This window comes from Quercus suber, unplaced genomic scaffold, assembly GCF_002906115.3.
Source record: "Quercus suber isolate HL8 unplaced genomic scaffold, Cork oak 2.0 scaffold_322, whole genome shotgun sequence".
NCBI classification, from domain to species: domain Eukaryota; kingdom Viridiplantae; phylum Streptophyta; class Magnoliopsida; order Fagales; family Fagaceae; genus Quercus; species Quercus suber.
In genome coordinates this window covers 587,042-601,093 of record NW_027069776.1, presented here as the reverse complement: position 1 = coordinate 601,093, position 14,052 = coordinate 587,042, and the positions used below count along the sequence as shown (strand labels likewise).

The following is a 14,052-nucleotide window of genomic DNA, read 5'->3' as shown; positions in this document are numbered from 1 at the left end:
TATATATATATATATATATATATATATATATATATATATGTATGAAACTCTTTTTTAGAAACTGAAATCCTAAATCTTGTCCCTCACACCTCACAAACACTTATACTTATGGAGTAATCATTGCATTAACGATATGCGATGGTGGCCTCAGAAAACTAGTTACTTTTAAAAATGTAAAGTGTACTTGTAGCAAATATTTTTGTCTATTTTAATATAAGAATCAACTTTTTTGATTCTACACAATAAATTTTCAAAAATACTCATACTGGATTATTTATTCTACATTTTACTTCAATATAATATTCATTTTTTCATTTATTTTTTTTTACTATTTTCATAGATTGGAGAGAGAGATAGGAGAAGAAGCAAGAAAAGCAAATAAAATATTGATATGCACACACCATTATTATAGTTAGAATGTCAATTTACATAATTTTACATAAACTGATGTGAGTGATTTTTGAGATTGAATGCTCAAAATTTACCCTTTAAGCTATCATGCACTGACTGATATGAATGCTCTTACTAAGATAGAAAGTGCAATGAGTCAAATTGTTTGTTGGTTGCTTCAACTAAGACCTTTTGGTTTAATAAATGGGCCACTTCAAATGAGTCTAAAGGCCCGTTTGATAAGAAATTTTTAGTAACGTTATTATTGTTTTGTGAAAATACGTGTAGATAAATAAGTGTGTGAAAATACATATAATATTATTTAAACACTAAAAATTGTTGTTTAAACAACAGTAACAAATCCTAAATCTCCAAGGATCCTAGATTTCGGAGGTGAATTTTTATCCAAAAAATATTTTGGGTAAATTACATATTTGGTCCCTATCCTTTACACCAGATTTCAATTTAATCTCTAACCTTTCAATTATGTCAAGTTGGTCCCTGACCTTTTAATGTCGTGTCAATTTAGTTCCTGCCGTTATTTAGTGGATGGAAAAATCTGACATATCAAACGGTCTAAATAAAAGAAAAAAAAAAAAATTGCAACACCATATGCCACTTAGACTAACACATCAGTGTTTTTTTTTTCTTTTTTTGAAATAACACGTCAGTTTTTTTTTTTTTTGAGAAAACCCAAATCAAATCTTTTTAGTTTGATTCAGACCCATGTAAAACACTATCTCCCTAGAATCCAAAATCCCTTCTCCTTCCTTCCGGCGATACCTCTCTCTTCCAGCGGCACCAGCTTCGTCCCTCTCTCTCTCTTACTGAGTAAATCAAATGACAATAGAAACATTCCCAAACCCCTAACTCTTCCTCCACAGTTCCGTATGGAGACTTAGAAAAGCAATACTCAATGAAGGGTGGTCCAACTAATTAGTGAAAAATTCTAACAAAAGATTGCGAAATAGAATGTGTAACTACCGTTACAAAGACCATGTCTGCACCGTGAAGTGATTCCTCTATTGCCGCTTTGCTTTCATTGGCAGCACTCATGCCTATATCTGGGTTTCCAGTTTCCACCAGCGCCAAGACCCTTAGTAAGTTCCTGACCAATTTGTAAGCGGTTCTCTGGGTAAGTTCCTGACCAATTAACAGCATTAGAACCACCACCCCCATAGTATTTCTTTCTTCCTTTGTTTTTTGAGGAAAGGGATTATTTTGTTGTTGATAGACGTGTTAAATTATCTGTTGTTGTTGTTATTGTTTTTTTTTTTTTCTTTTTTTTTTTTTTTAAATTATGCTGACATTTTATAAGATAAAATTAAAAAATGTTAAATTATCTGTTGTTGTTGTTATTGTTTTTTTTTTTTTCTTTTTTTTTTTTTTTAAATTATGCTGACATTTTATAAGATAAAATTAAAAACGCTGATGTGTTAATCCAAGTAGAAGATGATGTGGCAAATTTTTTTTTTATTTTATTTTAACCGTTTGGCATGGTAGGTTTTTCCATTTACTAGATAACGGCGGGAACTAAATTGATACGACATTGAAAAGTTAAGGACCAATTTGATACAATTGAAAAATTAAAATCTAAAAAAATAGTACCAAATATGTAGTTTACCCAAATTTTTTTTAATATCCTTTATTATTCCACAATCTAGTTAATAAATATGCGTACTATAATTCCACAATAATTCCCATTTAATATACTTATTTTATTATATCTTATTATAAAACTTAAATCCAACCATTTTTTTAAAAAACTCAATTTATAGAAACATATAACAATTTTACAAAATATTTTTGCGATCAATTCTTAATAATTTTCATCTAGTTTCACCACTAACATAATGTTTTTACTTATTAATAACTATTCATTATATCAATATGTAAGAACCAAGTTTGAATTCCAAGCCCGTAGTATGAATGAACTTAGGCCCAATAAGGCCAAAAACAATAAATTTATAGAGAATGGATTGAAAAACTAGGCTTTAGTTGATTAGACAGACATTAGAATAGATTCAGATGAGAAGAGAATGAATAGAAGTAGAATTGTATTAAAGAAAAATAGTCATCGGCAAGGTTCGAAGTGTCTTATTCTTATATATTATTCTTAAATTGGGTTACAAGTGTGGTTCTACAATGCTACAGTCTTTTCTCCTTTTTTTTTCCAACCCCTCCTTCATGAAGGGTCTCTCCCATTATATAGTTTCGTCTGAAGCATCCTAGTCTTACACTTGTCTACCAATTGGGGCTACCACTTGAGTACCTATCTTATCAGACACTCTTATTGACCTTATTTGCATTGGAGCAGCCAATGTTACACTATTCAAGTGTCTTTTCCATATTAATGTAGCTAGTAAATTAGTTGTCCAGCATTTAATGCGGTGGTGACAACCTTCCCTTCAGATATTTTGGGACACTTCTCTACCCGCTATTTTGATAAGAACTATCAACCTTCGCAGGACTTCTTGGAGCTTTACTTTGATCGTCGGCCAACCTTGTATAGACCTCAACATTAGTCAGCCGAGGAGGTATTTATTCTCAACACATTTCTTTGATCCATCGTGGTTAAAGTTGACCTCTATGCACCATATTGTCCTATTTCATAAAGATTCCCTCTCCTCGGATAGTCTCATGTCCTCGAATCGAGTCATAGGCCCAATCAAACAAACCTACGATGGGCTTCCAGGCTTAATATCCTTACACAGTAGTTTGTAAAGAATGTTGTAAAATAGTCTGTAACTCTAGCACTAACCTTTTTAAAATGTTAAAAAAAATTATGAATTTTTTTTAGACTAAAAAAAACAAAAATAAAAACAATCAAAATGTGTCAATAAGTTGAGTTATAAGACTCTTGGACATACTTAATAAGAATTAAATGGTCATGATGCAAAGATTATTGTATTTATATAAAAAAATATATATGATAAATGTTTCCGTATTTTTGTTACGATTTTTTATAAAAATAAACGTATGATACTTGTAATATACACATACCTTTTTTCATAGTTTTCGTATTTTTATGCTGAATATTTGAAACGTAATTTTATGAAAAATGCCAAATTATACCCGCCCTTATATTTACAGTATTAAACGCATATCATATTTTACTAACTACAAATACAAGATAAAAGTAATATTTAAATTTAAAAGTAACATAATCTCTATTTACTACAAGTACATAAGATTTATTTAAACTCTAATTAATTTTACAATTCATCATATTCTGATCTATTCACCCATAATTTCCAAATATATATATATATATATATATAATTATAAAATTAAATAAAATAGAGGCACATGAAACATAATTTTATTTTTTATTTTTTTGTGAGAAGGCACATGAAACATAAGTTAAAGAGAGAAGTGAGTATGTATTCTTGGGCTAGTAAGTCCCATTATACATGCAAGATTAGGCAAAGATACAAGAGCATTGCTAGGAAAGTATCCCAGTGCAGACATAGGTGATAGATCAACATGTTCAAGTGCCTGAAATTGAACTTTTTTGCCTGCTATTCTCCAACACACCGAAAACGAGGACCAGATCCACTAATCATTTCCGTGACAAACGCTTGGCCAATTCATTGGAATGCTGCTTCTTTCTTTCACACTGGTTCATATTGCATCGACATTTTCTTCTTTATTAACGGTAGCAATGGCAGTATGTGTAAGCGGATTGGATTTATATAGAGGGACCCATCACTACTTTATTTTTTTGATAACCTAGCTAATTTACTACTTGAACTGTTTTCCATAGCTAACAACTTTTTCTAGAAGCATTATTTTCATTTTCTTGTGCCAAATGCCAAAAGATGAATAGAAAAAAGGCGAAAATACACTTTTCGTTCCTACATTTTGAGTCAATTCTCATTTTTGTCCAAAAATTGATTTCTTTGCAAATTTCATCCTTAAAAAAAGAAAATCGTCTTTAAAATGATCTCTGTCGTCAACCCACTCACGGAAACCTACTACGTGGTAGACAGAATGCCATTTTTGCTGACGTGGCGCTGATGTGGCCATTAAAATATTATTAAAAAAGATTATTTGGCATTTTTTAAATGCCACATTAGCATTTTAATTTTTTTTTAAAAGCCATGTCAGAAAATTTAAACAAAAAATAAATTAAAATTTTTAAAAACAGCCTAAAATCTAACTTAATCATTTTTTTTTTAACTTTTCATTAATTTTTGTAAGAACATAACAGTTTGTTCTTCGTGTTCTTCCCAAATCCAAGAAACAAACCCAGCAAACAAATCCAATCTCCAGCAACCAAATCCAATCTCCATCACTGCCAGGAAAACAAAAAATAAATCCAACAAACCCATAAACTCGTAAATTTCACATTCAAATTATCAAATTCCTATTCCAAATTCATCTTGATCATGAATCCTGAATATTCAATCCCAACAACAACCCAGAATATTCAATCCCAGGAAAAAAAGAATAGAAACCCACCATCTCCCTTCATCAACCCAATCATATGGGTTTGAGAGCCACTACCTGGGTGGCGGCGTTGGTGTATGGCAGGGGTGGAGGTAAGGGTTTTGGGCATGGCTAAGATCAGGCCAGATCACAACCCAAACTGATTCGAATCAGCGGACCCAACCACCAATCCGTGTTCACAACACCCACCGATCCGAGTTCACCAAAACCACGAGCAGCGGCACTCTTCTTCACCAGACCCACTTCTCCAAGCCCTCACTGCTCACATTCTTCAATCAAACCCACCAAATCATCACCAACATCAACATCATCCCCATCACGATCCTTACCCGCATCAATCTATGAAACTCAACCCCCACAAACTCCATCCTGAAACCAACACCAACATCATAAAAATTCCAAGAAATCCCATGATCAAACCAGATACAGTTTGATTGTGAGATGGGTTTTGTGGGTCTTCAATTTAAAGGGTTATGGTTCTCTTGATCTTGATTTTGATTTTTGAGTGGTCATGCTGTTTGGCTCTTGAGAGATGAGAGAGTGAGAGATGAGAACAAGATGGAGCTTGAGCTTCAATCTTTATGGCTTGAAAAAGGAAATTTTTTTTGTTTGTTTTTCATTTTTTTAAATAAAATTAAAATGGAGAAATCTGGTTTTATTTTTAATAATATTAAAATTAAAATTGAGAAAACTGACGTAGTGCTGACGTGGCATTTAAAAAATGCTAAATAATCTTTTTTAATAATATTTTAATGGCCACGTCAGCGCCACGTCAGCAAAAACGGCATTTCGTCTGCCACGTAGTAGGTTTCCGTGAGTGGGTTGACGGCAGGGACTATTTTAAAATGATTTTCTTTTTTTAGGGATGAAATTTGCAAAGAAATCAATTTTGGGATCAAAATGGGAATTGACCCAAAATGTAGGACGAAAAGTGTATTTTCGCCTAGAAAAAAATAAATAAAGCCAGATTCAATATGGTCATTAAAAAATGTCTTATAATATTGAAATAATTATCAAACACTTTGCAGGCAAACGGAGATTCCACTTAACCGAAATATAGAATGGGCAAAAATTCAAAGTCTTGACGACTTTGATACAAAATAAGAGAACAATCACAATTACTATGTGAAACACGAGTTTTTTTTTTTTTTTTTTTTTTTTTTTTTTTTTTTTTTTTTTTAAGAAGAAAACTGAGTATTGATTTTTGGTGTTTGGATTAAGTCAACAGTCAAGGTCTTCATAATTTTTTTTAAAGTTGATTTTACGAATAATCACTATATTAGGATGAGCTAGAGTCTCCAACCTGCTATGAACTTAAACTTCTCTTCCTTTGTTATTGCCTTGTCATGGGTGCCCCTTTCGCAACTCATTTGCTTTTCTTATTTTGCTTATTTACAGCAACCTTCAGTTTAAACTTCTTCAAAGAAGAATCAAATGTCTCTTGCCATGCAAAGAGAAACAAGCACTTCTAACCCTCAAACAAGGTCTCATTGATCTTTCGGTATTGAGCCCTCTCTCATCTTGGTCTGACCAACAAGATTGCTGTACGTGGGATGGAGTTCGATGTGACAACAAAACTGGTCGAGTTATAGAGCTACACTGAATGGGATAGCTGGTGAGATTAGTCCTTCATTGCTTGAATTAAAGTTTTTGAATCACTTGGACTTCGGTATCAATGACTTTAATTGTTCCGTATTCCAAGTTTCCTAGGCTCAATGGGCAATCTGAGACATCTTGACCTCAGCAATGCTGCGTTTTGTAGACTCATTCCTCAACAACTTGGGAACCTTTCAGGCCTTCACTATCTAGATCTTGGAGGTAATTCATATCTTTATGTAGATAACCTTCGTTGGATGTCTGGTCTCTCTTCCATTCAATACTTAACCTGAACTCGTCAAGCTTCACAAAGAAGTTGTTTGGCTTCAAATAATGAGTAAGTTCTCATCTCTTTCTGAGCTATACTTGTCAAGTTGTGGGCTTGATAGCCTGAACCCATCTCTTAGATTTGTCAATTTCACATCTCTTCGAGTCCTTGATCTTTCCCAAAATCATTTTTATCATGAGATACCTAATTGGTTCTTGAATCTCAGTACAAGCCTCTTAAGCTTTATTGAGTGAAAATTCTCTGATAGGCAATCTACCGCCTAGCATTTTCAATTTACAAAGATTGGAATATCTTGAAGTCCACTTAATTCTTTAAGTGGAAATTTCCAGAGTCATTAGTCAGCTTAAGTATCTATCATATCTCAATCTTGAAGGAAATTCTTTAAGTGGCCCTATTCCTTTGTCCTTGGGGATTTATCTGAAATGCAAAACTTAAATCTCGCTAGAAATAAGTTAAATGATGCACCATTCCAAGACTCTTGGGCTTCTCTCAAATTTAGTGTCGTTCTCTATATCACTTAATTTCTTCACGGGCGGTCTAGAGGAAGTGCATTTCGCCAAACTCTGGAAATTGAAAAAACTAGATATGTCTCATACACTTTTGTTCTTTAATGTGAATTCCAATTGGGTTCCTCCTTTTCAACTGGAACAAGTTGACATGAGCTCCTGCAAGATTGGTCCCAAATTTCCTCCATGGCTACAACACAAAGATCCCTCCAGTTTTTAGTTATGCCCATGTCAGGAATTTCAGGCAATGCTCCGAGTTGGTTCTGGAATTGGTCTTCAAACATTAATATGATCGATCTCTCTGAAAATCAAATAAAAGGGGATGTACCAGACACTTTGTTGAATTCTGTTGTTTTAAATCTAAGATTTCAAGGGAGGTTGCCACGATTGTCTACAAATGTCAAAGTGTTTAATATAGCCAACAACTCATTTTTTGGACCCATTTCCACTTTCTTATGCAACAAGCTGAACAGAAAGAATGATTTGGAGGTTTTAGATGCATCGAAAATCTTTTTCGGGAGAACTTTCTAATTGCTGGAGGTACTGGCATCTTTGATCCATTTGAATTTAGGGAGCAATCTTCTATCAGGTAAAATTCCTTATTCCATGGGATCTTTAGTTGAACTCAAATCATTGCGTTTACAAAACAATAGCATCTCTGGGATTTTCCTTTATCATTGAAAAAGTGCTTAGATTGGGGCTCATTGATATAGTTGATAATCATTTGTCAGGGACCATACCCTTTGGATTAGGGAAATGACACATCTTATAATTCTCCGTCTAAGATCCAATGGATTCAAGGGAAATATACCCTTAAAATATGCCAACTTTCTTCTCTAAGAGTATTGGATCTTGCAAATAATAGCTATCTGGACCCATACCAAATTGCTTGAAAAATATAGCGCCATGGCTGTGCCTGAACCCAATACTCAAGATGCTTATTTTGCCTCCTTAGAGTACAACTTTGGCTATAGCTCCTACATTGCAAATCTTATGTTGGTTCCTAAAGGAAATGAATTAGAATATGAAGAGAACCTTAAATTTGTTAGGATCATAGATCTTTCAAGTAACAACTTGTCTGGGTCAATCCGGTTGAAATTTCATTTCTTTTTGAATTACGTTTTTTGAATTTGTCTCGAAATCATTTGATGGGAAGCATACCAGAAAAAATTGGGGGTATGAAGAGTTAGATTCAATTGATCTCTCACAAAATCATATATCTAGTGAAATTCCTCCAGCTTGTCTAATTTGACATTTCTTAGTTACTTGGACTTATCATACAACAACTTATTTGGTAGAATTCCTTCAAGCACCCAACTTCAGTCTTTTGATGCACTCAATTATATTGGTAATCCTCAACTTTGTGGTGAGCCTCTCCCAAAAAATTGCACAATAAATGAAGACGCTCATAACAGAACATCATGGCAAAACCGAAGATAACTCTCAAAATTCTAGCTTCTCTATGGGTATGGGAGTTGGATTCGCAGTTGGCTTTGGACAGTTTGTGGAGGCCTCTTCTTTAATAAGACCTGGAGACATGCTTATTTCAAATTTCTCAATGACATAAGGATTGGCTTTATGTGACTACAATACTAAAGGTGAACTGGATGCTAGAAAAGCTAAGAAGCAATCACTTATTTAGCAAGTGAAAGGCCATCATTATCTACTAAGAGGTATTACATCAAACATTATATGTCATTAATACTGGTTTATTCATGTTAATGTTTTAGACTTGTAGCCACCTACTTTGAAAAAGTAATTTTTTTTTCTTATATATATATTTTTGATGAACTTCTTTTCTTTTTCTTTTTCTTTTTCTTATATATAATGCTTTGAATACATTATAAATTCACCGTTTATGCTATTGTGATTAATTTAATTGGATTTTTTTTTAATTTATAAATTGTCTTTTAACTTCAGTCTATATCTGCAGTTAGCCTATTGGCTCTGAAATAGAGTTTTTGAATTTAGTTCAGAAAGGTTTGAGGGGGAAAAGTTATGTGAATACCATGAATTGAAATAGAGTGATGTTACGATGAGCATAATGTTTTCTGATGTACATACCAAGAAGTCGATACCGTACCGGTACCGGCCGTACCGGCCGTACGTACCGTACCGGTTGCATACGTATCGAAACATTAACGTTTCGTACCGTTAAATACCGGCGTACGGCCATGTACCGGCCATATCGGCCAATTTTGGGCATTCCGGCCGGTACGCGGCGTACCGGCTGGTACAGAAAAATTTTTTTTTTAATTTTTCTTTTTTAGTTTTTTAATTTTGAGTTTTTATTAGGGTAGAATGATAATTATTTGTATTAACTTATTATTATTATTTTTCTTCTTAGTATGCAATGGTGACTTTTAAGCTTTATATTTTTTATATTGTGTGTTTTTTTTTTTCTTTTAATTGATACTAAAGTCTAAAATTATAAATAATTAGTTTTGAATTGAAGAAATGTTTATGGTAAACTTTTATATTTATTATAATATATATAACACACATACATACATACATATATATAATATATATATTATTTATTTATTTATTTATTTAAAATATATAAAAATAGTGGTAAACCAAACGGTACACCGGTAATTGACCGGTATCCGAAATATACCGTACCGCTGAGCAAACCGGTACAGCCTCCGGTACGGTATTGACTCTCTGGTACATAAACATCAAATATGAGTACTTTATCAAATATATGTTGCAAAACCATATTAGGACCCCTCCAATTTTTTATTTATTATTTTTTTAAAGAAATCTTAACTTTAAAAGTTAAAATAGTGGGGCTTAATTATGACTCCAAATTAAATTATAATTTATGTAAGGACTTGTAAGGACTCAATTTGAATTGAATGTTAGGTTTTCAGCCAACAAGCCCAAACAATACATTTATAGAGAGTGGGCTGAAAGGCTTAGGTGCTGGCCGTTGATCACCATGGCCAAACTTATCTCAAAAAATGGCTAAGTGTCTTACAAACAAGCCAGNGGTTGGTTTGTGTAGGTTGATTGCTCTCTTGAAACTTTGAAATTACGCTTCCATTGGTTTTAAAGGATTGCGTGTCGGCGTTTATTAATTGTTGTTTGCCTTGGTTTTCTTGCAGCTATGGTTCCATTATTGAGATTTTGAAGGGTAGAGAAGATCTGATGGAAAAGGTTAAAGGATGCATTGTTGATTCAGGAGCAGCGGAGCCATTTAATCCTAAGGTAGAAACTAAAATTAAAAAACATCTACTAGTGTAATATGTTTGATTTCATGAATGTACATTTTGCAATTCTTATTGTGTTTTGCATTGCAGCGGTGCCTAATTGAGGGTGATAGTAGCTTTTGATTGATAGACTATGCTTCTTTTATAATTGTTCTGTAGCATTGTTAATATAGCTTAAAGATGAAAGATGTGTGTGTGTGTGTGTGTTGGTGGTTGTGGATGTGTTTGTTTATTTTAGATAATGGTTTGCAACTAGATGAAATGAATTAATGCTCACTCATTGCATGGGGCCAAACATCATACCATTTTTTAATTCAGTGAAACTTTTGTGTCTCAAAATTAGAATTGGAAGCACCTTTTAGTAAGTTTAATCATGATTGTAATTTGTCCGCAATTATTTCTACTCAAGGCTTTGATGAATTGCTATGCCATTTAGATGGGTTGTTTAAGCAGATGATTGGCATAGCAATGCATGAGCTTATTTCCTCCCTCTTTCATTCCTTGATAATAATAACACTCTCTACGGCATGATATAAAATTTTCTTCATTCTAACCAAAGGAGAAAAAGAAACATCAATCTTCAAGCAAGCCAGTAACATAGAGTCATTTGCTTTGTGTTGAAAGTGCTCCTTTTTACATCTATTTAATTACTTAGTTGTTTTTTCTTGGCCACTTTTATGCCTTAGATGATCATTAATGATTCTTCTCTTCTTGGACCACTATTCCTATCTTTGAAGCATTCTTTTTTCCCAAGTAAGGTCATATTAATCTAAGTAGAAAGCAGTTTCTGCAATATTTAAAAAGCAGAGCTGCAGTTCTGTACATTGACATTGGGCAGGGAGCATTCTTAAATAGCAAGAGTGACTTTTAAGTACATTCAACTGTGCTAATCACCCCAGTCAGTCCAAATAAACTATTATCGATCTGGCCTGGTTTGAAAGCAGCTTGAGATGAGCCAAGGTTCTCTTAAAAAGATGATGAAATTTACCAGTTGAATTTCTCTTTCCCTCTCTCCTTGGGCCAAAACTTACTGATTTATTTATTTATTTTTTAAAGATAATGAAATTTGTTTGGCTTAAATACACTATTGGTCCCTAATAAGCACAAGCGATTTTAGTCCCAAAGTTTAAAGTGATCTCTTTTTAGTCCCTTAAATGACATGGCCAAACAAAAAATTGACACATCGTCACTCCTTATGGACTAAAAGCAAGCACTTTAAGTTTGTTAGGGACTAAAATCTATCACTGAAACTTCAAGGACTAAAAAACTCATGATATAAAGTTTAGGGACCATCAGTGTATTTTGACCAATTTGTTTTTACATGGTAGCAGCTCTGCTGTGTGATTTTATTAAAGTTGCAATTGTAATTGTGAATAATTTTTGCTACAACTATAAAGTGGTTGATTGTGGGTGATATAGAAAAGTGGTAGATTCATATGAAAGTGAGTGTCCACCACTTACAATTAGAGATGACCAAAATTCATATGAACTATATATATATATATATTAACATAATGGCATTTAAATTGTGTGGCCTCTTAACTCGTAAGCATATGTGAAAAAAATTCTAAAAGGTTAATCGAAAATCAAACTTTTCCGGTATTATATATATTATATAGTATCGATTTTCATCTAGTCTAACACATCAAATGCTTCTTATGCTTTTGTGCTTGGCAGTTGCTTTGAATCCGAAACTCAATATATCAAAAGAATTATAAAAGAGATATCAAGTGCCACATTGAATCAGACACAACTATTTGTTGCTAAATATCCAGTTGAAATAGATTCTCAAGTGGAGGAGATAGAATTGCTTTTGGATACAAAGTCAAATGGTGTTCGCATGCTAGGGATTCATGGTCTTGGGGGAGTAGGTAAAACTACAATTGCAAAAGCTATTTATTATAGAATTTTTTATCATTTTGATTGGAGTTGCTTTCTAGAGAATGTTAGAGAAAAGTCATGGACAACCAATGGAATAATCCAACTAAAAGAGACACTTCTTTCTAAGATATTGCAAGACACATATTTAAAGGGCGACAATGTTCCCAAAGTAATTGAACTGATAACAGACAGGCTTTGCCACACAAGGCTTATTTTAATTCTTGATGATGTGGATGAATCAAACTAGATAGACAATTTGCTTGGAAGATGTGATTGGTTTAGTTCAGGAAGTAGAATTATTATAACAACGAGAGACAAAATAGTGGTAACCACTCTTGGAAAAGATCATCTAGTTTATGAGGTTAAGGAATTGAATCAATGTGAAGCTCATGAATTCTTCAACTTGCACACCTTCCAAATGAATAAACCAAGGGAAGACTATTCAAAAGTTGCAAAGCAAATTATACATTATGCCAATGGTCTTCCATTAGCACTAAAAATAAAATGTTCTGTTTTGTGTGGAAAAAGTATACATGAATGGGAAAATGCATTAGAAATGTACAAAAACATTCCTCACAAAAAAATTCAATAAAAGCTCAAAATAAGTTACGATGGATGGGAAAAAACTGAAAAGGATATTTTTCTCAATGTGCTTGCTTTTTCAAGGGATTTAAGAAGGATTATGTCACAAATATACTAGAAACTTGCAATTTATATCCTTGTGATGGTATTTGCAAACTTATCAATAAGTGTCTCATAACTGTTAATCAATATGGCATATTGTCAATGCATGACTCGTTACAACAAATGGGCAAGGAAATCGTTCAACAAGAATCTGAACAACCTGAAAATCGTAGCAAAATATGGTGTTATGAGGATTCTTATGAAGTGCTAACCAGAAATATGGTACAAGTTCTTTTACTTTACTTTTCCTTTTTCCAATCAGAAATATGGTACAAGTTCTTTTACTTTACTTTTCCTTTTTCCAAATATTTTTTTTTTTAAATTTCAAAATTTGTATGCTTTTTAAAAATTTATATAATTGAACTTATTTATTTTATTCTTTGTTCAATTAGGGTTCTCATAAAATTCAAGTAATGATATTGCACTCACCTGAACTGGTAACCAAGAAATTGCAAGGTGAACCCTTTGAAAGGATGAAAAATCTTAAATTTCTTTTAGTTAAAAATGTACACATTTGTGAAGAGTTTGAATATTTCCATAATGGGTTACGGCTACTTGAATGGCATGATTTTCCTTTTTCCTGGCCATCTAAATATTGTCCACAAAAGCTTGTTGCACTCAATATGAGAGGGAGTAATTGCATTAGAATGGAGACAATATTCAAGCAGCTATGATTATTAGTATTTATGAATTATAATTTCTTCAAACTTTTTTGAATGTTGGCCAAAACTAAATTTTGAATTTTTTTTTTTTTTAATCTACAGGGTATCCAATTTAAAATTTTTAAACATATTAAACTTCAAGAGTGTGGCAGGCTTGTTCTTTCCCGTGGAGGAAACGGCAAAAGAATTTTTTTTTTTTTTTAAAAAACTACTTCTTTAATTAAATCGTGTCCGGCAAAGAATAATTTCTCTTAAATCTTTACTGTGGTTGGTTGGTTGGGGTTGGAGAATTGAGGAAATAGAAAATTAGAAGGCGAGAGAGAGGGGGGGGGGGGGGAAGAGTTTTTCAATATCATTTTGTGTAATTCAAATGCTAA

The 14,052-nt window shown here is 32.9% G+C and overlaps 1 long non-coding RNA gene across 1 annotated transcript; it reads left to right on the top strand.

Annotated features, from left to right (window-relative positions):
- The first annotated feature begins 10,228 nt into the window (after positions 1-10,228).
- On the top strand, positions 10,229-12,541 carry LOC136071533 (uncharacterized). The gene is made up of 3 exons (XR_010632831.1): positions 10,229-10,239; positions 10,344-10,446; positions 12,126-12,541. It is a non-coding gene; the product is annotated as an uncharacterized LOC136071533 (long non-coding RNA).
- The last annotated feature ends 1,511 nt before the right edge of the window (positions 12,542-14,052 follow it).